At 48.5% G+C, this 21,647-nt stretch overlaps 2 long non-coding RNA genes across 2 annotated transcripts in view; one reads left to right on the top strand and one right to left on the bottom strand.

Annotated features, from left to right (window-relative positions):
• The first annotated feature begins 382 nt into the window (after window positions 1-382).
• LOC119969584 lies at window positions 383-11,950 on the top strand. Its single transcript, XR_005461420.1, has 3 exons — window positions 383-496; window positions 603-714; window positions 11,754-11,950. It is a non-coding gene; the product is annotated as an uncharacterized LOC119969584 (long non-coding RNA).
• LOC119969585 overlaps window positions 11,117-21,647 on the bottom strand; it is a 78,786-nt gene continuing 68,255 nt past the window's right edge. Inside the window, exons 2-3 of the long non-coding RNA XR_005461421.1 lie at window positions 13,264-13,325; window positions 11,117-11,506 (exon numbers count right to left, since the gene is read on the bottom strand). This is a non-coding gene — a long non-coding RNA (uncharacterized LOC119969585). The remainder of the gene's footprint in view (window positions 11,507-13,263; window positions 13,326-21,647) is intronic.

Here is a 21,647-nt window from a genome sequence, read left to right as displayed (position 1 = left end):
CTAATTTATAACACTGATTCGATTTTGGCGAGTTGAAATGCGGAGAACTGCAACTTCAGGTCAAAGAACTGATAAAGAAACCAAGAATAATTTTTGAGCTTGCATTTGTATTTTGCTAATTAGGTTTTTTACAATATAATCGCACTAAACAGTTGTGTACCATAACTATTTTGATTATAATGAATTATTTTTGTCGTGTTTATTTTATACCGATGGAAGAACAAAGATTTCTTCTTAATCCTTTGCCAATTTTTATCAAAGGAGGTCGCATGGGAGCTTATCAGATTACTCTGACAAGCCTAGCAAAGACAGGCGCTATCGGTACTGACCAGATTGAAATCTGGCAGTGACTGTGGGATAAAAATAAACAAACATAAGGTGATCAGGATTTATGGGTGCAGAACTCCGTGCTTCACATCAGCAAATATATCTGGGGGTGGGTTTTCGTAAAACTGCCATGTTTCCAATAAATAAAACTGCAGTCGCCTTGAAGGAGGTGAGAATTTTGTTTTAATTTACCTTTTTGCCATCAGTTTCCTGTTAAAAGGCTTGACTTGGCATTGAAAGCAGACTAACTATCTCAGTATTTCTCTGTCGATAAGACCTGCTGTAGGAAGTTGTGAGGAAGCAGGAAGGAAATGCTATCGGTCTTTGATTGGAGGCTGGAACAGTTCATGTCTGTGAGAATCAAGACTGAAAGTCTGCCATAAAAATGTAAGCACCGACTAATATATTTGCCACGTTTAATTTTTTTTGACTAGCTTTGCACAGAAATGATTTGGGGAGGGTGAAAAGTGTTGCGTTTAAGGATTACATTTTATAACAAAATCTATCCACACAAGCTTTAAAGGAAATGGCATCGATACTGGAGTTGACTCAAATGCTCATGGACTGGGCTGTGAGGATGCTTTCCAAGCACTGTAAATAGAAATCAATTTGTCAACCTCTCCCATTAATTGCTAAACCCCTCACATTCAATGCATGTGAGGCCTCTTGTTCTGGCTCTGGTAGGTTTCTGTGGCTCTCTTCTGAGCCTGTGAACACAGGGAGGTTAAAGAAAAGACAGAAACACAAGCGTTTAGTCAGGTTTTTAAACAAAAGGTTGTGAGAGCCTACTTTCCTGGGCTCAAAACAACTGACATGTAGTAGAAGACGAGACCCACAACCTTCTGAGCTATCTACACTCCTCTAATGCACACTTGTACAAGTACATTCCTAATTATAATGGCTGCACCATTGGTGCCCTTCCACGATATGGAATTCCCTCCCTATGCCTCTTTGCCTCTCGACCTCACTTTCCTCCTTCAGGTCACTCCTAAAAACCTACCTCACTGACTAATCTAATAAAAACAGAAAATGCTGGATACACTCAGCAAGCCTGGCAGCATCTGTGGAGAGAAATAGAGGGCGCGATTCTCCAGAAAGATTTCTAAGTGTGATAGCGAGTGGGATCGAATACAGCGTTAATTGGCCCACTTAACGAGGCCACATGGGGCTCACACCGTAAATGAAGGCTCGCCAGCTGATTTGCTGGCACCACACTCGCCAGCCTCCCGCGGAAGGAAGGACTGCCTCACGGCACAGGCCCGCCCGCAGATCGGTGGGGCCCGATCACGTGCCAGGTCACCGTGGGCCCCCACTCAGCTCGGAGCCATGGCACGAGGTGCCAGACCAAGGTTTGGAGAGGTGGACCTGGGGAGGCTCCTAGATGCGGTCGAGGCCAGGAGGGATGTCCTGATCCCCCAAAGATCCCTGAGGGTGAGCCATAGGGTGGCCACTGCCGCCTGGTACGAAGCAGCAGCGGCCATCATCTTTGGCTGCGTGACTAGGAGGACTGCCCTCCAGTGATACAAGAAGATCAACGTCCTACACCAGGCAGCACGGATGAGTTCACACCACCCAACTCATCACACCACAATACCTTTCTGCCCCCACGCGAGGATCACCCCCCCAACCCTCCATATGCCCCCCAGCCCTCCCTTCATCTCCCCTGCCTTCAACACCCCCACCCCCCCAAAACCACTGTGAACTGCATGTGTGGCTAACAATGCCCTGTCTGTGTCTCCACAGGAGAAGCTCTCCCATTATCATTGGGAGAGGGCCAAGACTGGCAGTCGGGTGCCGGACATAAGAATCCTCACGACCTTTGAGGAACGGGCTCCAGTGGTGACGGGGGTGGCCAAGGACAGAGCGGTCATCAATGCGGAGTTCGGCGTAAGCTGCAGACTTGAGGTTCCGCTGGGCCCCACCCAGAGGACCTGCCAAATGTGACATGTTAAAGCCAATACAGACTGACCCATTCCTCCCACTGACCACGTGTCCATTCTCCAGCAGGTCCTCCAGCTGATGGTGCTGGCCCATCCGGGGTGGTCCCATCCCTTGCCTCCCATGGGACCACCTCGGGGGAGAGCTCCGAGGATACCACAATCGACGCGTCACAGCTGTCATCCCCACCCTCCACCAGCGCAGTGCACACACCTCGGTGGGCAGCTTTAGTGATCAGTCTTCTGGGGCACATTCTGGTGAGCACCACACAGTCGCTGATGCACAACAGGTGGAGGCAGGAACGCCCAGGTGAGACAGCAATCGGCGATCTGCTGGATTCCAGGACCCAGCTGAGTCCCCGCCTGATGCTGAGTCTATGGACAAGGCTATCCCGGAGCTGATAGAAACGATAGGGAGCAGCCGGGACATTCAGAGGGAGATGTCAGTGACACTCCAGGAGATCCATAGTGGATTGCAGGAGTCCCTGAGGCTATGGGTGCAGGAGATGTCATTGTCAATGCAGAGGCCAACAATGCAAGAGTGGCGACCGCAGTGGAGAGGCTGGTGAACGACGTCAGCAGCATTGGTGGAGGTGTCCAAGGCGTGGCGCATTCAGTGATGCCCATGGCTGAGGGCCTCGGCAGAAAGTCTGACTCACTGGGGGAAGTGACCCAGTACCAGGCTGACCTTGATGAGGTGCTGCGGGACATGTCCCGGTCTCAGATGGCAACCTGAATCTGTCCCAAAGACTGGGAATGGTAGGCAACAGCACCCCCGCGTTCAATCACTCTGACGACGCCGCATCTCGCCGTCAGCACACAGGGCAGGGCCGCACGCAGTGCATGTGCCAATGACATGTGCGCCAAGGCCCTCCAGCCCCAGAGCCACCAGGGGATCCCCTGCCAGTGTCATCGAAGGCCACGGGACATGGTAAGCAGATAGCTGCCTCCACCTCTGATGTGCATCCTGGGGACACACCTAGATAGCATTAGAGCAAGGAAGGCTAAGCACGTTGAGGATTACTGAGGGCCCTGGGGAGGAGGAAAGAGGGGGGAGTAGGCAGAGAGTGAGGGGGTGGTGGAGGGAGTGGCACAGCACCATCAGGAGAGTGGGGCATTGTTGGATATCTATGAAACATTAAAAAACCTTCACTACAACTAGTGTCACTTTTTTCCGCAATGTAGGCCGACAACCGAACCCTTGGCCGGTCTCTCCAGGCATGCATCCCCCCCACCCCCACTCAGCCCCGGCACGCCATGTGCAGGTGATTGGTATGAGCGAGCACTCAGCAGACAGACAGGGGTCAGACGATGGCATACATTGAGGAACACTGGCGCTCAGCTCTCTGTGGGTTATCATCACCGCCTGTGACCCACTGACAGGGTCCCAGAACCCTGGATTGTTGTAATACAGAGGGTTAGAAATGAAAATGAAAATCGCTTATTGTCACGAGTAGGCTTCAATGAAGTTACTGTGAAAAGCCCCTAGTCGCCACATTCCGGCGCCTGTCCGGGGAGGCTGGTACGGGAATCGAACCGTGCTGCTGGGCTGCTTGAAAAGCCAGCGATTTAGCTCAGTGAGCTAAAATAGCAGGGGCGGGGTGAGAAAGGAACAATGACGGACCAGTCCACGCTGCATCAGAATCGGGCGAGTGTGAGAGTCTCCCTAGACCACTGGGCTTGCCGGACCCTCGCCGCTGCTGCCTGTCCTGCTGCCTCTGGCTGGTCTCCTAGTTCTTCCCCAGGATCATCCGCCAGCTCCTGCTGGTCCGGCATCTCCTCATCATTCTCGTCCTCATCCGCCCTCTTCTCAGAGATGGCCACATGTTCCCCATTCCTCACCTCCAGCACGTCGCCCCGCTGCTGTACCAGGTTGTGAAGGACACAGCAGACCACCACAAAGCGGGCGACCCTCCGAGGGGTGTACTGCAGGGGACTGCCAGAACAGTCGATGCATCGGGAGTGCATTTTAAGGAGTCTGATGCACCGCTCAATGGCATCTCAGGTGGCCACCTGGACCTCGTATCGGGTCTCGGCTTCAGTCTCTGGTTTCCATACTGGCATCATTAGCCAGGTCCTCAGCAGGTAACCCTTATCCCCCAAGAGCCAACCAGCCATACTGGCATGCTCCTCCAAGATGTTGGGAATGTCTGACTGTCCCAGGATGTAGCTGTTGTGCACACTCCCTGGCAAGAATGATCTGCATGTGGTGGTCACACACGGACTGGATATTCAGGGAGTGGAACCCCTTTCTGTTAACGTGAGACATTCACAGCTGGCCTGGTGCGCGCAAGGCGACATGCGAGCAGTCTATCAGCCCACGAACCTGACGATGGCAGAGGATCCTACTGCCTGGGCATCCTGTTGCCTTCATCCACGTCAAAGTTGATATAGTTTTCTACTGGGCAAACAGTGCATCCGTGTTGGATACACCTGTGGGCTGCGACCTGCGAGATGACACAGATGTCCCGCCCGGGCCCTGTAATGATCCCGAGGCGTAAAAGTTCAGGGCTGTGGTGACCTTTACGGCCACAGAGAGTGAGTGTCCCTCTTCTCCACATGGTGCCAAGTCCATGAGGACATGGCACAGGTTCCACACCGTCTCCTTGATGACGCAGAACCTTCTGCGGCACGCGCAGTACGTCATCTGCTTGACCAGCGACATCTGTACACCCTGGGCCGTCGCGGGCCTCTCCCTCTGGGTCTCACCCTGGCCTGATGAGCAGCGGGGTCCTCAGGGTGTGGGGCGGGGTCTGGCACATGGACTGCCGCCTCGATCCCTGGCAGACACTGCCCTCCGACGTCTCCAGCGCCTGGCCGCCTGGCAAACCAACAGTTCCACCAGGGGCTGTTCTGCAGGGTCCAAAATGCCACCCATAGTGTTCAATATCTGTAAGGAATTGGGTGGCCAACCCCATTGATCTCTCTACCCACCTCCCCCATACCTAGCACGCACTGCCTATGCACACCCAGCACAGCGGGCTCCCCCGCAACTTGGATCCCGGACACTGGCTCATAATGTTACCTGGACTGGGCACTGATCCCCTCCCCATTGCACTCACCCACCCTTCGACTGTGGAGATGTCCCCGGTGCAGGGGCCCATCCTCTGGGTTTTCGGATCTTCATTGCTGCGTGTATGATGTGACCTCCCACCGTGTTCAGGCACAGTGTCAAGGTGGGATGCTAGGCAATGGCTCCCACATGGTACATGGCCCGCCCACACACGGGAATCCACTTGGGATGTGTGAAGTGCTCACTTAACTACGATAGCCAATTCAGCAATAGCCTTTCAGAAGCACGGCCAGAGGCCTCAGCAGTTGGCAAGGCTTACAGGTGGTCGGTGGGGCAGATGGACAGGGACAAGGGTTGCTCCCGGATGGGGTACCCAAGATCCAGGGGTTGGCATGGCGGAGCCACACGAGGTTTCTCCTCCAGAAGACCACCTCCTCCTACAATGCGCCCCCCCCCCCCCCCATGGCGGCCTACCCCAGCCAAGGGTGCACCCCCCCCACCTGAGGGTCTTCACCCCCTTCCCCCCCACTGAGCACTGGGGCAGCAAATCCAGTGCCCCCAGGCTCTTTGCCAGTGAGTGAAGATGTCTACTCACCTCCTCGGATCCCCGCAGGAACGCTTCCGCCAAGTTCACATTTTTTGATGCACTATCAATTACGACGAGTTGAGAGTAGAATGTAATTGAGGCTTTATTACACAGAGATGTGTGGCCTCCTACAGCAGCTGATGAAATGGCTGCTGTACGGAGAGCACACACATTTATACTCTGCCTGGTGGAGTCAGCAGGCAGGGATCTACCCCCGTACCTGTAATACAGGGGCCTTACCGTAAAACCCATATATACAGTATAATAAATCAGTGGTGACTACCACATTTTTTAAAAGAGTACTAATCAGTGCCAACTGTGATCACTTTCTGGGGAGGCTGCTGAATCACGGGATGCCGTTAGATGTGGGATGACTCCCATTAATTGTATAAAAATAGGGCTTAAGTGGTGATTATTGGCTTCACACCATGCTGCAGTGGGATCCTGATTTTGCCGACAGGAGCGGGCTGGTAGCATCACAAGCAGTTTGACACCCGGAGCGGTTCTTGTTTTTGGCCTCTCCCACTATTCACCGGCCTCGTCACGCTCTCACTCATGCGCCATAAAGACAGCGAATTGTGACCAGAGTTAATCTTTCAAGGCCAAATGACCCTTCTATAGAACTGAAGGAAAGAAGAAATGTAATGAATTATACTGTAGGAGAGGAGGTGGGGTAGAATAGAAGAACAGGGATAGATTGGGGCAAAGGAGAGATTGACAAAGGTACCATGGACATTAGACAAAGGGTATGTTAATGGTACTATTAAGGGGTGAAGAGTGCTAATAGTGACAAAGGTAAGATTGCAGAATGTGTTAACGGGTGCAAAACTGAACAACAAGGGCCATGTGGAGAAGGGGTGGCGTTATGTTGGGGCAGGCAATGGAATTGAAAACAACAAACTACAAGAGGTGGTTAATATGGAGGGAAAATATCAGTGTTTTTGGATATCTAACTCAATATTTCCTTATGTGGCTCAGTATCATACCTAGTTTTATAGTGTTCCTCAGAAGTGCCTTGTGATGTTTCATTTTGTTCATAGAGTTAGACAGTCATAGAGATCTACAACACAGAAAAGGCCGATTGGCCCATTGCATCTGCGCCAGTCAAAAATAACCACCTAACTATTCTAAACCCATTTTCTAACACTTGCCCTTGGCAACTCAAATGTACATCTAAGTACTTCCGAAATGTTATGAGAGTCTTTGCCTCCACCATGCCTTCAAGTAGTGTGTTCTAGACTCCCATCACCCTCTGGGTGAAAAGCGTTTTCCTCACATCCCCACAAAATCTCCTGCCTCTTACCTTAAACCTATGCCCTTGGTCACTGATCTCTCCAGCAAGAGGAAATGTTTCATCCCGTCTACTCTGTCTATGCCCTTCATAATTTTTACATTTCAAACAGTCTCCTTCAGTCTCCTCTGCTCCAAGGAAAACAAGCCCAGTCTATCCAATCTCTCTTCAAAACTAACATCCTGGTAAATCTCCCTTTGTACCCTTTCCAGTGTTGTTACATCCCTCCTATAATGTGTATTCCAGAACTGCACACAATACTCTCGCTGTGACCATACCAACATTTTATACAGTTCCAGCATAGCCTCCCTGCTCTTAAACTCTATTCCTCGGCTAATAAAGGCAAATATACCATATGCCTTCTTAACCACTGTATCCACCTCCTACACTGCTACCTTAGGTGCAGATGCAGACCAAGATCCCTCTCATCCTCGGTGCTTCTCAGGGTCCTGCTGTTCCCTTGCCTTGTTTGTCCTTCCCAAGTGCATCACCTCACATTTATCCAGATTGAATGCCACTGACCAACCCATCTGACCAGCCTGTCTATAACCTCCTGTAATCTCAGACAATCCTCACTATTTACAGCACCACCAATTTTCATATCATCTGCGAACTTACTTATCAACCCTCCTACATTCAAATCTAAATAATTTCTCTAAACCACAAAGAGCAAGGGCCCCAAAACTGATCCCTACGAGACCCCACTGGACGGCACGGTGGCAGAGTGGTTTGCACTGCTGCCTCACAGCGCCAGGGACCCGGGTTCAGTTCCGACCTCGGGTGACTGTCTGTGTGGAGTTTGCACATTCTCCTCATGTCTGCGTGGGTTTACTCCAAGTGCTCCGGTTTCATCCCACACTCCAAAGCTGTCCAGGTTAGGAGGATTGGTCATGATAAATTTCCCCGAAGTGTCCAGAGGTTAGGTGGATTTTCGGGGATAGGGCGGCGAATTGGGCCTAGGTAGGGTGCCCTTTTGGAGGATTGGTGCAGACTCGATAGGCTGAATGGCCTCCTTCTGCCTGTAGGGATTCTATGGACTCAGACTTCCAGCCAGTAAAACACCCCTCGACCATCACCCTCTGCATCCTGCCACTCAGCCAATTCTGGACCCAAATTGCCAAATTTTCTTGGATCCCATCGCTATCAATCTCTCATGTGGGTCCTCATCAAAAGCCTTGCTGAATTCCAAGTAGGCTATGTGAAATGCATTGCCCTCATCTACACAATTGGTCACCTCTTCAAAAAATTCAATCAAGTTGGGCAGACATGACTTCCCCTTAACAAAACCATGCTGACTGTTCTTGATTAATCCCTGCCTCTCCAAATGCAGATTAATTCTGTCTCTCAGAATTGCTTCCAATAGTTTCTCAACCAATGAGGTTTGACTGACCGGCCTGCAGTTTCCTGGATTATCCCTTCCTCCCTACTTGAATAATGGTACCACATTGGCTCTCATCCAGTCCTCCGGCATCTCTCCTGTGGCCAGAGAGTCAAAAATGGTATATAAATATATGCAGTAATTAGACGTTATTAGGGACAGCTTTAATTTTCGATGCTACCATTGCGAGGCCCAGGTCATTTTAAGACATGGGCCTTATATAGATGCAGCTAGTGGCCAATCCCACCACAGTGAGCTAGTTAGGGAAGGCAGGAAATCAGCCAGCTCCCATGCTTATTCATTCTGCTTTCTTAATTCAGTGTTGCCCAATATATTGACCACATGCCTAAGTCGGAATCCAAATGTGCGAATTACCTCTCTCATTAGGAAATGTACAGGCGCGATTTAATGGAAACGTTTCTCAGTATGGTAGCGAGCGGGAACTGCCACGAGCTTCCCAACACTTGGCCTGGCGAGGCCATCATCGCTATAAAACATTCATTGGACCACTTAACGAGGCCCCACGGACTTCAAGCCGCAAATAACTGTGCCACCGGCTGATTCGCTGGAGCAGCACTTGCCAGCTCCCTGCTAACAAGGGCCAGCAGCACTTAAACCGATCCTGCACAGCCAACCCCACACAGCTCACAACCACGCCACTGAGGAGGCCAATCCCATGGTTAGGGCATTTCGGCCTGGCCAGACTGTTGAATGAGGTCAAAATCAGATGGAATGGCCTGAGGGGCTCGGACGGGTAGCCACAGGGCATCCCAGTGCCGTCTGGGCGGAAGTGGCAGCAGACGTCAGCTTGGGGAGCATCACCAGGAGGACCCGCACCCAGTGCCATAAGAAGATCAGCCAGCTCCATGGGCACACCCCAGCCCATCTCCGCCATCCTCCAACAAGCATGCACCTGGCACTGTCCCTACCGAGCACTGTTCTGTGCCCAGGTCCACCTATCTCCAGCAGTGCCACCCATGTTGGCCCCCTCCCAATACACCCCATGCCCACGCAGCTCCCCATCTCCCCTAACTCCCCATCTACCCCCTCACAAACCCCCCCCCCCCCCCCCCCACCCCCACCCGCGATGAATGATGTGTGCAGCTCATGATGGCCCCTCTTGTCCCACAGGAGACATTGCTTCACAACTGATGGGAGAGGGCTTAGATGGGCAGCAGAGTACCGGACATCAGAGTCCTCACCCCCTGTGAGGAATGGGCCCTGGAAATCGCAGGGGTGGCCGAAGAGCCTCCTGTGCACAGGCTGTCCGTCATCTGTTTGAAAAACCAGCGACACTTGTACACCTTGGGCCACCACGGGTCTCCTCTCCCCCCCCCCCCCCCCCCCCCCCCCCCCCCCTGCATCCTGGCCTGATCGGAGGCTGGGTCTCAGGTTGTGGGGCTGGGGTCCTGCACATGGGCTGCCGCTTCAAACCTCTATCACCCCTGCTGCCACCACCTCCTCAGGTGCCTGGCCTGCCAGCAGCATCTAGAGTTCTGCAGAGTCCAAGGCATCATTCATACTGTGTAATTTCTGTAAGGAACTGTGAGAGGTGTGAGACAGACAACCAGCGGTGTCTTCCATCCTGGGATCCTCCATGTTCCTCATCGCCCTCCTCCAACCCCCCACCCAACATGCCCTACCCATGCACCCCTGGCCAAATCGGGCACCCTGATTACCAGACCCCACACCCTGTACTCCAGACGTCCGCACCTATTGTTACCTGGACCGGGTGCAGGTCCTGTCCCCACTGCACTCACCCAGACAACACAGAAATCTCCCCGGTTCTGGGTCCCAGCCCCTAGATATTCAGATGTTGGCCACTCTGTCCATGTGTCCAGGCACTGTGTCCAGGTATCACAGTCCGATTGCGATGCAAGGCAATAACCCCCACATGCAACACCGCACTACTACCCACAGGAATCTACTTGGGAAATGAGAGGTGCTGACTGAAATACTATTGCTAATTCCCAATTAGCAATAGCCTTCAGCCGTGCGGCCAGAGTCCTATCTATTAGGACGATCAGCGGGAATTATGGATGGTTGGTGAGGCAGGCTGGCTGGGGTTGCCCCCAGAATGTGACTATACATTCCAGGGGTTGGCATGGTGGACCCACTGATATTGAAATAACCCCCCACTCCCAGCTGAGGCCATCGGCAGCCATCCCCCTTCTGAAAAGCTGCCCCCCACCCCCCCGATCGCGATTTAGCGGCCTCATTGTGCTCTTGCTGAAGTGCAAGGCGGCCATTAAATCGGACCCATCAAGTTAAAATAAAGTCAAATAAATCTTCTATGGGCACCTTCTTCAATAAAATAAGGGGGTACTTTGAAGAAAAAATGTGGGACAAAAACCACACAAAGCAGAAAGGTCTCAAATTGCATTGCAACTCTTTGTTGAGTTCTGAGTCAGTCCTATGAGCAAAGTCCTGACTCACCTGTAATTGTACGGGGCATGATGGGCTAATTGGCCTATTTCAGTACCATAAATCTTTCTGCATTTCTATGGTCTTCCTACCAACAGACCTCATTATTATATCACTTTAGTTGCATAAAGTTATTTCTAATTCATCTGCAGCTAATTTTATAGTGATCATGAGATGTTAATGAATGTCTCAAGTTAGTATTCCATCATCAAGTTAGTATTCCATCATACAGTATATAGTTTCTTTGACCAATCTGATCTTGGTCCTTAGATTGTCGGAAATAGGTATGAAAGAAGTCAGGCGGTTTAAGATTAAGTCCAACATCCCAGCCATTGTTAAGCACAAACAGAAATCTGAAGCTATTACTTAACAAGCAAGGAATCTCACGTATGGGCACTTCAGCCATTTAATAATCCAGTCACCCACAGTTCCTCATGTCAATGTTCATCATATTCGGCATCTTCTGGTCCTGTGTCAGTCCATGTTAAGTCTCACACTAATTGTTATTCAACAATCACTCCACAAGGTCTCGTTTTGAGCTGCAGAGGCTCTGAAATTAGTAAAATCTCACATCAGCCCTTAACAAATAGCAAATCACTCAATCCTACAGTAATCTTCACTACAGAAACCAGAGGAGTACTCACATTTTACGATATCATAAACATTAGTTACACAACACGGTTGTTAAATGAGAACATAAAGTTAAAATTAAGTAAGAGTGAATATACTGTATTTTGCACAATTACTTGTACAAATTGCTTTCCTCATTTTTCATTCATATCAATTTCATTTTTAAGGCTCTGTTAAAGCAACAACATGGAACGAGATGGCAGGTAACTTGATGAAGACTGATAAAAGAAGCAATGAACAATTACAGCTGACTGAAATTAGTGAAGCTTTAAATTAATGTAATAGTCTAATATCCTAGATTAATTTAATGGTTCGTTACCCCTTTACAAGGGTTGCCAATGAATTTAATTGAACATTTCCATTAGTAAACAGAGCTGTAAATTGAAGATCCAAAATATGTCTTTGACTTTGTAGTATTCATTCCTATTAATGCAGTCAAGCCTCATAAGTAGATATTATGACAGGTGATGGAAAGATTGTGAAAGAAGTGCCTTAAAGGAGGAGAGGTACTGAGAGATGTAGAGAGGGAATTCCAAAGCTAAGAACCTCGACAATTATGGGCATGGCCACCAATGGCAGAGCAATACAAATCAAAGAGGCACAAGTAGCCATAATTAGATAAGTGCAGAGATTTACATTCACTCTGTATATTATAGAACAGCTCAGACTGCTTTGCTTTAACCCACAGAACTGGGTGAATTGAGGCTGGATCAAATGTTTGAAATTTGACTCCCAACCTGACACCAAACCTCAACTGAGTATAATGTAAGGGAGGGGATGGGGGTTGGAGTGGAGAGTGCAGCCAGCCTGTTCCTCCAATGAATGTTGGCAATCTTAATATTTAGTGAGGCTGGCAGCCTCTGATTTAAGCATTGTTAGTTTTACATTGGGCAGCCAGGTTTCCCAGGTCTTGGCAAACCCGGAGGGTAGGTTCAGGGTGGTGGAAAGTGTCTTTACTGGATCAACAGGAGAGAGGTGCAGAAATGTTTAGCCCTGCCAACTCTAGATCACCCCCATCAGACCCTCCCCCCCCCCCACCCCCCCCACACACACACACAAAAGGCAGAATTGTCACTCCCACCTGCAATGGGTTTGGTGGCTGGTGGAAATGGAGAATCGAATGGGAACCAAAAACTTGAAAATCCGTCAGTGTTAAAACATGTTGCAATTCTCCCAATGGCAGATTAATGGCAGGCCAGCCTTTCCCCTGGCTGGTGACGTTAATGCTATTTGCATTAATTTGCATCTCATAAATGCTCATTAAAACTACTGGCCACCAGAATCTTCCATCACACCAGTGTGACATTATGTCTGTCTAAAACCTGATTGATAGAGTGGTGTGCACAAGGCAGTCCTCAGTTCGCAGGAGACTTTGAGGTGAGTGTAACATACACTCTACCTTCCGTAGTGCTGCGCTGCTCTTGATGCATTGTGCACTATTCTCCTGGGGTTGACTGGTTCCTGCCTATCATCTCCATGCTGAGCTGGTCTTCATGGACAGCACTGTGCACAGGTTGCAAGGAGGCGGATGAAGAAGATGAACCCTGACAAGGCCACATGGAATGCAGATAAATAAGAGGATCTAAAGTCTAAGTGGGGGGGGGGCAAGTGGAGGGTGGCAATGTCCACCCCAATGACGGGATCCAATAGCGGGAGAGGTTGGAGAATAACAGGTACCTGCACATCATGAGGTTCCAGGTAATTCGGAGACACGCAGATAGCGAGTGTCGAACTCCGTCCTGTAATAAAGATGTAGCACCATCATCCCGACACACAGGTAAAATAGCATCTTCCAAAATCAAATGTAAGATCAGTCTATCTGGGAGGGTAATGATGGTCATAGAGTCATAGAATCATACAGCACGGAAAAGGCCCTTTGGCCCATCATGTCTCTACTGGTCAGAAACAACCACCTAATCAATTTAATCCCATTTTCCAGCACTTGGCCCATAGCCTTGTGTGCCCTAGGATCGCAAATGCACATCTAATTACTTCTTTAATGTTATGAGGGTCTCTGCCTCCACCACCCTTTCAGGCAGAGATTCCAAACTCCCACCACTTTCTGAGCAAAAATGTTTTTCCTCACATCCCCTTGAAACCTCCTGCCTCTTACCTTAAACCTATGTCGCCGGTCATTGATCCCTCCACAAGGAGGAAAGTTTGTTCCTGCCTACTCTATCTATGCCCTCATAATTTTATACATCTTAATCACATCCCCCTCTCAGTCTCCCCTGCTCCAAGGAAAACAATCCAAGTCGATCCAATCTCTCTTCATAACAAAAATTCTCTAGACCAGGCAACATCCTGGTAAATTTCCTCTGCACCCTTTCCAGTGCTATCACATCCCTCCAATATTTGGATTCCAGAACTGCACACAATATTCTAGGTGTAGTCTACCCAATCTTTTATACAGTTCCAGCATGACCTCCCTGCTCTCAAATTTTCTGCCTTGACTAATAAAAGCAAGTACACCATATGCCTTCTAAACCACTGTATCCACCTGCTCTGCTACCTTAAGGGACCAAAGTTCCTTGGATCCCATGGGCTCCTAGCTTCGCTCTCAGTCTCCCATGTGGGTCCTTATCAAAAGCCTTGATGAAGTCCAAGGAGACTGTCAAATGAATTTCCCTCATCTATTCACCTGGTCACCTCTTCAAAAAATGCAATCAAGTTGGTCAGACATGACCTCCCCTTAATAAAACCATGCTGTCTGTTCTTGATTAATCCCTGCCTCTCTAAATGCAGATTCATTCTGTCCCTGAATTGCTTCCCCACCACTGAGGTTAGATTGACTGACGTGTAGTTTCCTGGTTTATCCCTTCCTCCCTTCTTGAATAATGGTGCCATATTGGCTATCCTCCAGTCCTCCGGCACCTCTCCTGCGGCCAAAGAGGAATTGAAAATTATTGCCAGCGTCCCTGCTATTTCCTCCCTTGCCTCACTCAGCAGCCTAGGATACATTTCATCAGGCCCTGGAGATTTGTCTACGTTTAAACCGGCCAGTCCACTTAGAACCTCCTCTCAGTCTATGTTAATTTCTTTAATTTTATTACACTCCTTCTCCCTGATTTCTATACCCACACTGTCCCTCTCACGAGTGAATACCGACACAAAATCTTCATTTAGAACCCTATCTACATCCTCAGGCTCCACACACAAATGACCACTTAATTGGCCCAACTGTTTCCCTAGTTATCTTTTTACCCTTAATAAAACAACTTATGGTTTTCCTTTATTTTACCTGCCAGTATCCTTTCATGTCCCCTTTTTGCTCTCCTAATTTCCTTTCTAATTTCCTTCATGCACATTCTATTCGCCTCTTGGGCTTCTGCTGTTTTGAGTCCTCGATATCTGCCATAAACCTGCCTTTTTCTCCCTAACCAATGCTGTATATCCCTCGATATCCAGGGTTCACTGGATTTGTTGGTCCCACCCTTTTTCTTGATTGGAACATGTTGGCCCTGTGCTCTCCCTGTTTCCATATTAAATGTGCCCCACTGTTCTGTCACACATTTACCTAAGTGTCTGTTCTTAGTCCACTCTAGCCAAAGCATATCTGTTCTCATTAAAAGCGGCCTTCCCCAGTTAGGAACTTTGATCTCAGACCCATCCTTGTCCTTTTCCACAGCAATCTTAAATCTAATGGAGTTATGAACACTGTCTGAAAAATGCTCCCCCATTGATACTTCAACCACTTGCCCAGCTCGTTAACGAAAATTAAGTACAGAATCACACCCTCTCTTGTCAGACCTTCTATAAACTGGTTTAAAAGGTTCTCCTAGATCAGGGGTGGGCAAACTTTTCCGTGCAAGGGCCACATTCAGAAATTCACAATTCACAAAGGGCCGCATAGTATATTAAGTAAAATAATTACTTCACCCGGTTATGATTCTGGGCGCCTCATATAGAACATAGAACAGTACAGCACAGAACAGGCCCTTCGGCCCTCGACGTTGTGCCGAGCAATGATCACCCTACTGAAGTCAACGTATCCACCCTATACCAGTAAGTAACCCAACAGTCCCCCCCCCCCCCCCCCCTATTAACCTTAAAAAAAATTTTAAAAAAAAAAAAAATTTTTTTTAAAGAAATTTTTTTTAATGACTTGGTGGGCCGCAGAAATACCTTTGGCGGGCCGCATGCGGCCCGCGGGCCATAGTTTGCCCACCCCTGTCCTAGATGGTGATTTTCACAGTGACTTCATTATAGTGTTAATGTAAGCCTACTTGTGACACTAATAAGTTTATTATAAAATTCTGGTCTCTCTTAACCTTTCACATTCTGGCTACCCCAGTTAATATTGGGGAAGTTGAAATCTCCCACTATCACTACACTTTTACACTTCTCTGAAATTTGCCTACATATCTGCTCTTCTATTATCCACGCACTGTTAGGAAGCCTATGGAACACTCCCAGCAATGTGATTGCTCCTTTTTGGTTTTTGACTTCTACCCATTGGCTTCAATTGAAGAGCCTTCTAAGATATCATCCCTCCTTTCTGCTGTAATTGATTCATTGATCAAATTGTGACACCCCCTCCTCTCTTACCTCCTTCCATGTCTTGCCTTAAGATCCTGTATCCTGGAATGTTGAACTGCAAATCCTGCCCCTCTTTCAACCGTGTCTCAGTGACAGCAATGACATCATATCCCCATATTTTAATTTGTGTTCTCAATTTATCTGCCTTGTTCATCAGATTCTTCGCATTAAAATAAATATCATCCAATCTTGCTGAACTCCCTTGTGACTTAACTAATCTAAACATTGTATGCTAACCCAACTCACCAGATGTCTCCTCTAATTTTGGTTGTATATCTATCCCTGCTGAACCTCCTCTCAAGATCCCAGGTCCTTGCCAAGTCAGTTTAAACCCTCCCCAACAGCGCTAGCAAATTCCCTGGAAGGACACTGGTACCATCTTAGTTCAGGTGCAAACCATCCACCTTGCACAGGTACCACCATCCCCAAAAATGGTCCCAATGCCCCAGAAATCTAAAGCCTTCCCTCCTGCACCATTTATCCAGCCATACATTCATCTCGTGTGGGAGGACCGTTCAGCTTGGCTCTGGGATTTTCTCTTGGGACACATGCTCACTTGTTGGTGCCTGCCGCTACAGTGGACAAGGTCCAGGTCAATTACACAGGACAGAGACCCCTATCACCCAGGAAGCAACAGCAATTCAGAATTCCAATTTTGCCCTTTTAAAGGGATCAGCACAACTCAATAATCTCAAGTCAAAGTTTAGGAAGTTACATAGTGGAAAGATAGGAAGGCAGCCATAGAGAACAAATCCAATTGTGAAATGGGTACAGCTGGGTCTAGCTGCCTCAATTATGACATCCTATCAGTGAAGAGGAGTCATGTATTAACAATTAATGTTATTTGCCAGTGGCCAAATGAATTCCATTCATTCACCATGACCAACCAAAGCTCATTGTTGTGCAAAGTCAATGAGTGGAGTTCAGAGCCACATTGGTTCAATGATGATATTGACAAGTTCTCACCCTCCAAAGGACTCCAGATGTAACATCTATGGAACAGAATTCTGCTCATCTCTGTATGTGCTGGAGTGCCAGGGGTAAGAGGAACAATGCAATCTAGGCTGCTAAAGCTTAGTTGCACCACTTCTCCCATCAGTCTCTTTTTCACACCTTCCATCTCTGCGTTCTTTAAGCATTCTGGCCTAACATATCTTTCCAGAGGAGGAAAAAATGAGAATGGTCCAGTAGTCCAGACTGTTTTTCTCAGAATCCGCCTTGGATTCAGGAAGTGAAGGAGGGAAAGGTGTCGGCATATGCAGCTCCAGAAGGAGGCATTGCCTGGCGGACATGGCCAGGGTGAGCGAGCGCGAGCATCAATAGGAGGCTGATTTGCAGATAACCAGACAGCAGAGACGATTTGCCACACCGAAGGTCTATCGTTCGTGAGTCTCCCTATCTACATGAGTAAGAGGCAGTGCAAGGCCAGGCAGCAATTGTTCAGAGATCTCGTCTGCCACATGTGCCACATGCTCTGAGAAGAATTGATGCCACATGGCTTTGGAGGCTTAGCCCTGAAGTTGATTGCACGTGTATGCATGGTTGCCTGCGAATTGCCATGATTCCTACGTCCTAAGTCAAACCCATGTGCTTGGGATCTTCAAAGGGCCGAACATCTCCAGAGATAGTTGCTGGGGGATAAGGACTATGCACTTAAACACTGGCGAATGACTCTGGTGTAATACCCTCAGACTCCAGCTGAGGAAAAGTACAGCGCTGCTCACACCACAACATGGTCCCTTATAGAGCAGACTATAGGACTTCTGAAGATGTGATTCAGATGCCTGGTCTGCTCAGGTCGTTCTCTCCAATACACACAGGAGGGGGTTTGATCTCAGTTTGCTGTGCCCTTCACAATCTGTCTATGCAGAGGTGTGAGGCCCTGCCAGAGAGTGTCCTGGAGGAGTAGGAGACTTCCTCGGAAGATGAAGATGAGGAGGTGCTGGAAAACCAGGGAGTTGCTGAGGGACAACCTGAGTGCACTGATGTCATGGAAGAGATGAGAGATGGGAGGCATCTCTGTGATACCCAAATAGCTGACGGGTTCCAGTGAGAGTCAGATATTCAGGAGACATTTCCTCTAGTTCTCCAAGCCGTTTCCTGAATTCTTTTTTTTAATATAAATTTAGAGTACCGAATTTTTTCCAATTAAGAGGCAATTTAGCGTGGCCAAATCACCTATCCTGCACATCTTTGAGTTGTGGGGATGAAACCCACGCAAACACGGGGAGAATGTGCAAACTCCACATGGACAGTGACCCAGAGCCGGGATCAAATCTGGGACCTCGGCGCCGTGAGGCAACAGGGCTAACCCACTGCGCCACCGTGCCGCCCTGTTTCCTGAATTCTGAGGGAATAGCTGCACCATCACTGAGAGGACAGGTCCTGCTTTCACACTTATGCCTTAAAAAGATAGCAACTCACCATGATTATATCTTAGCTGAGGTCATGCTAATACATCAAGTTATAGTCCAACAAGGAAGTACAGTTCTGCGAGCTGAGGTTTGACACCTCGTATGCCATGTAAGGATGCAAACATTGCCGTGAAGGAAATAAGGACTGGCGTAAGGCTCTCATCCTAAAGTGCATGTCTTGGTTTGGGACACTATCAGTTAGGAAACACAGATACGCATAGATTCACATATCTGATTACCCCTCCTCTACCATTACTATCCCTTGAGGATCTATGGGTTGAGAACTCACCCATCATTCTCCTCATAAAGAATCACACACATCTCCCTGACAACACACAAGGATCTGGAAACACATTGCACTGAGGTCAACATCACATAAATGTTAATCTTAAAAGGTTAATCTCTAAAGGTTGAACCTCAAAATAAGAGGATTGCAAACATCCAAACCAAAATGCTTTCATCTAACCATTACATTCACATACCCATGGAATGGTTTTCAAAATGTGCAATTTATTTACAGTGATAGAGCACCCATGACCCTGAGGTGACATTAAAACTTTTTAACTTGCCTAACCCTGGACTTCCAGTGGCGGCCATGAAGTGAACAGTCACACATAATGTGACTCCTGCTTGGGGATTCGTTTTTTGGCCCTTTCTATCCATTTAACAGGTGTAGTTTGGGAAGAAAAGCGATGTAATTTGAGAATGTTGGTTCCCCCTCCAGGTGTGATGTCTGGAGGCTATAATATGAAGAACAAGTCAAATAAGGGGTCCTCGTCTGACTTGGAAGGCCTTTGTGTAGCATGAGGGGAGAAAATGGCGGAGGCTCCTCTGTCATCATTGCCTTCTCAGTGGACAACGGAGAGGCTGGTGGAACTCCTAATGAAGGAGTTGAAGAAACAGAGACAATTGGTTTCTGATGACCCAGCGAAGGTGATTGAGGTGGCAGTGGCACGCATTCATGTAACTTTGGGCAGGGTGGAAGAATAACTGGAGGTACAGGGCTCAACGATTCAGAAGGTGGAGGAGACAGTCATGGAGCATAGTGATCAGATTGCCTCTTTGGAGGCAGATGTAGTGTTGTTGGCAGAGGGGCAGAAGATATGGAAGGTCAAGGCTGATGAACTGGAGAATTGCTCCAGAGGCCAGAATTTGAGGGTTGTTGGGCTGCCAGAGAGCATAGAAGGCACTAATGCCACTGATTATGTGGCAAAGATGTTTGGGAAGCTGAAGGGGATCTTCAAGCACCATCCCGAAGTGGACTGTGCCCACCGGTTGTTGAGACAGAAGCCCAGGTCTGGGGAGCCGCCACGGATGATTATAGTTTGACTCCAAGGTACTTGGATAAGGTGAGGATCCTGAGGTGGGTGAAGGACACTCAGAATGTAGCTGGGAGGGCCAGACTATCAGAATACATTCTTCTGCACTGTAAACTCTATGATCTATGACATCATGGCCGAACTTGCAAAAAGGCGTGCAGGGTTTAACAAGGTGGCTCTTTACAAGAGAAACACTTGCTTTGGAGTGGTGTACCTAGCTCCCCTTTGGCTCTCATTCAGAGACAGTCTTCTATTTCAGCATGTCAGAGGTGGCGAATGATTTTGTGAAGATGCATGGACTGGAGGACAATTAAATGAAGTTGTTGGTTACACCTGAGTGTTGGTTTTCTGGTGTTTTTTGCTATTTCCTTTCTCTGTTTTTTTTGCTGTATTGTTGGAAATGTTTGGGGGAGAGGGATTGGGAGTGGGTATATGTTTTTCCTTCCAAGAATGTTTGACATTAAAGTTGGGCTCGGGTAGGGGGGCTGTTTGCTGATCCATTGTGTGTATAACTTTAATTTTTCTCCAGGTGGGGAACACTGCTAGCAGTTATGCTGGTTAAAGGGAGCAAAGTGGGGGAGAGAGCTGCGGCTGGTTACCTGAATGGGGGGGGGGGGGGAGTTCTTTGTTTCATTTGTTCGTTCAGGTAACAAGTCTAGGTTGGTTGGGTTTTCTTTGTTTGGGATGGAAGAGGGGGCAGCGGGGCATTTTTAGAGTTGGGTGGGTTGCTGGTTTGGTGCTCGAAAGGGGGCGGGGAGGGAGAGAAGTTAGGAGGGGTATTATTGCTGGCCGGCAAACATTGAGAAAGTGCGGAGGTGAGCTCAGGATCCTGGGTCGGTATGGGGGAGGATGGAGGAGGCTTCTTCTGTAGTTTTGAGCTTGAGGGCACTTGTTGTTGCTCCTCTTCTGTACACTTCAGCTAGGTACTCTTTGAGCCCAGTGGTAATAGCCTGTCTGAGAATATGGAATGAATTCAGAGAGTACTTCAAATTCGGGTCAATATCACTACTGGCACCAATCTGTGGTAACCATGGGTTTGTACTGGCTGGGATGGATTCAATGTATAAGATCTGGGAGAGGAAGGGGTTTGAGAGGCTTAGAGATTTGGTCGTGGAGGGTAGGTTTGCTGGGTTGGAGGAGTTTGTGGAGAAGTTCCAACTCCAGGGAGAAAATGTTTTTACGTATTTGCGGGTGTGAAAGTTTGTGCATAAGGAACTCTTTTCATTTCCTCGGTTTCTAGCGCCTTCAGGTGCGATCTCTTGATGAGATAGGGGAAAATAGATACTGCTCAGGAGGCTACCGGGCCGGTCTGCTGGCTCCTTAGAGATACCAAAGAGCAGGTTTTGTTAGATGAGCTGAAGCTAATTCGGAGTACATTGCATTCACTGGGAATTGTAGGATTGGGTGATGGAGATGAGATCCATACTAGGTAGTTGGGAGAGGTAAAGCTCTCCATTACCACAGGGACTATCCCAGACCTTGCTGGCGAACTCCGCTGCAGCCTCCTCAAACTCATTGATGGCGAGTATATCCTCCATCCCTCCCCGTGCTGGGCTTGCTCATGTTTGTCGGTCTGAATGGAGGCAAAAGAAATGCATATGATCAGAGAGGATGGAGCAGAGGTTGGATGGAATGCATGCCCCCTGTGTGTGGTGCATCCAACCCAGAGTGGACAGAGAATGGAGTGTCAGCAACAAGACGGATGTGATGATGATGTTGTGAAACTCTTGTTGAGATAATGTGTTGCCATGTGTCTCGTGCTAATTGTTCTGTGAGACCTGCGAAGAAA

This window comes from Scyliorhinus canicula, chromosome 7 (genome assembly GCF_902713615.1).
Source record: "Scyliorhinus canicula chromosome 7, sScyCan1.1, whole genome shotgun sequence".
NCBI lineage: Eukaryota > Metazoa > Chordata > Chondrichthyes > Carcharhiniformes > Scyliorhinidae > Scyliorhinus > Scyliorhinus canicula.
Note: the sequence above shows the minus strand (reverse complement) of the source record. Positions and strands in the feature narration are given on the sequence as shown.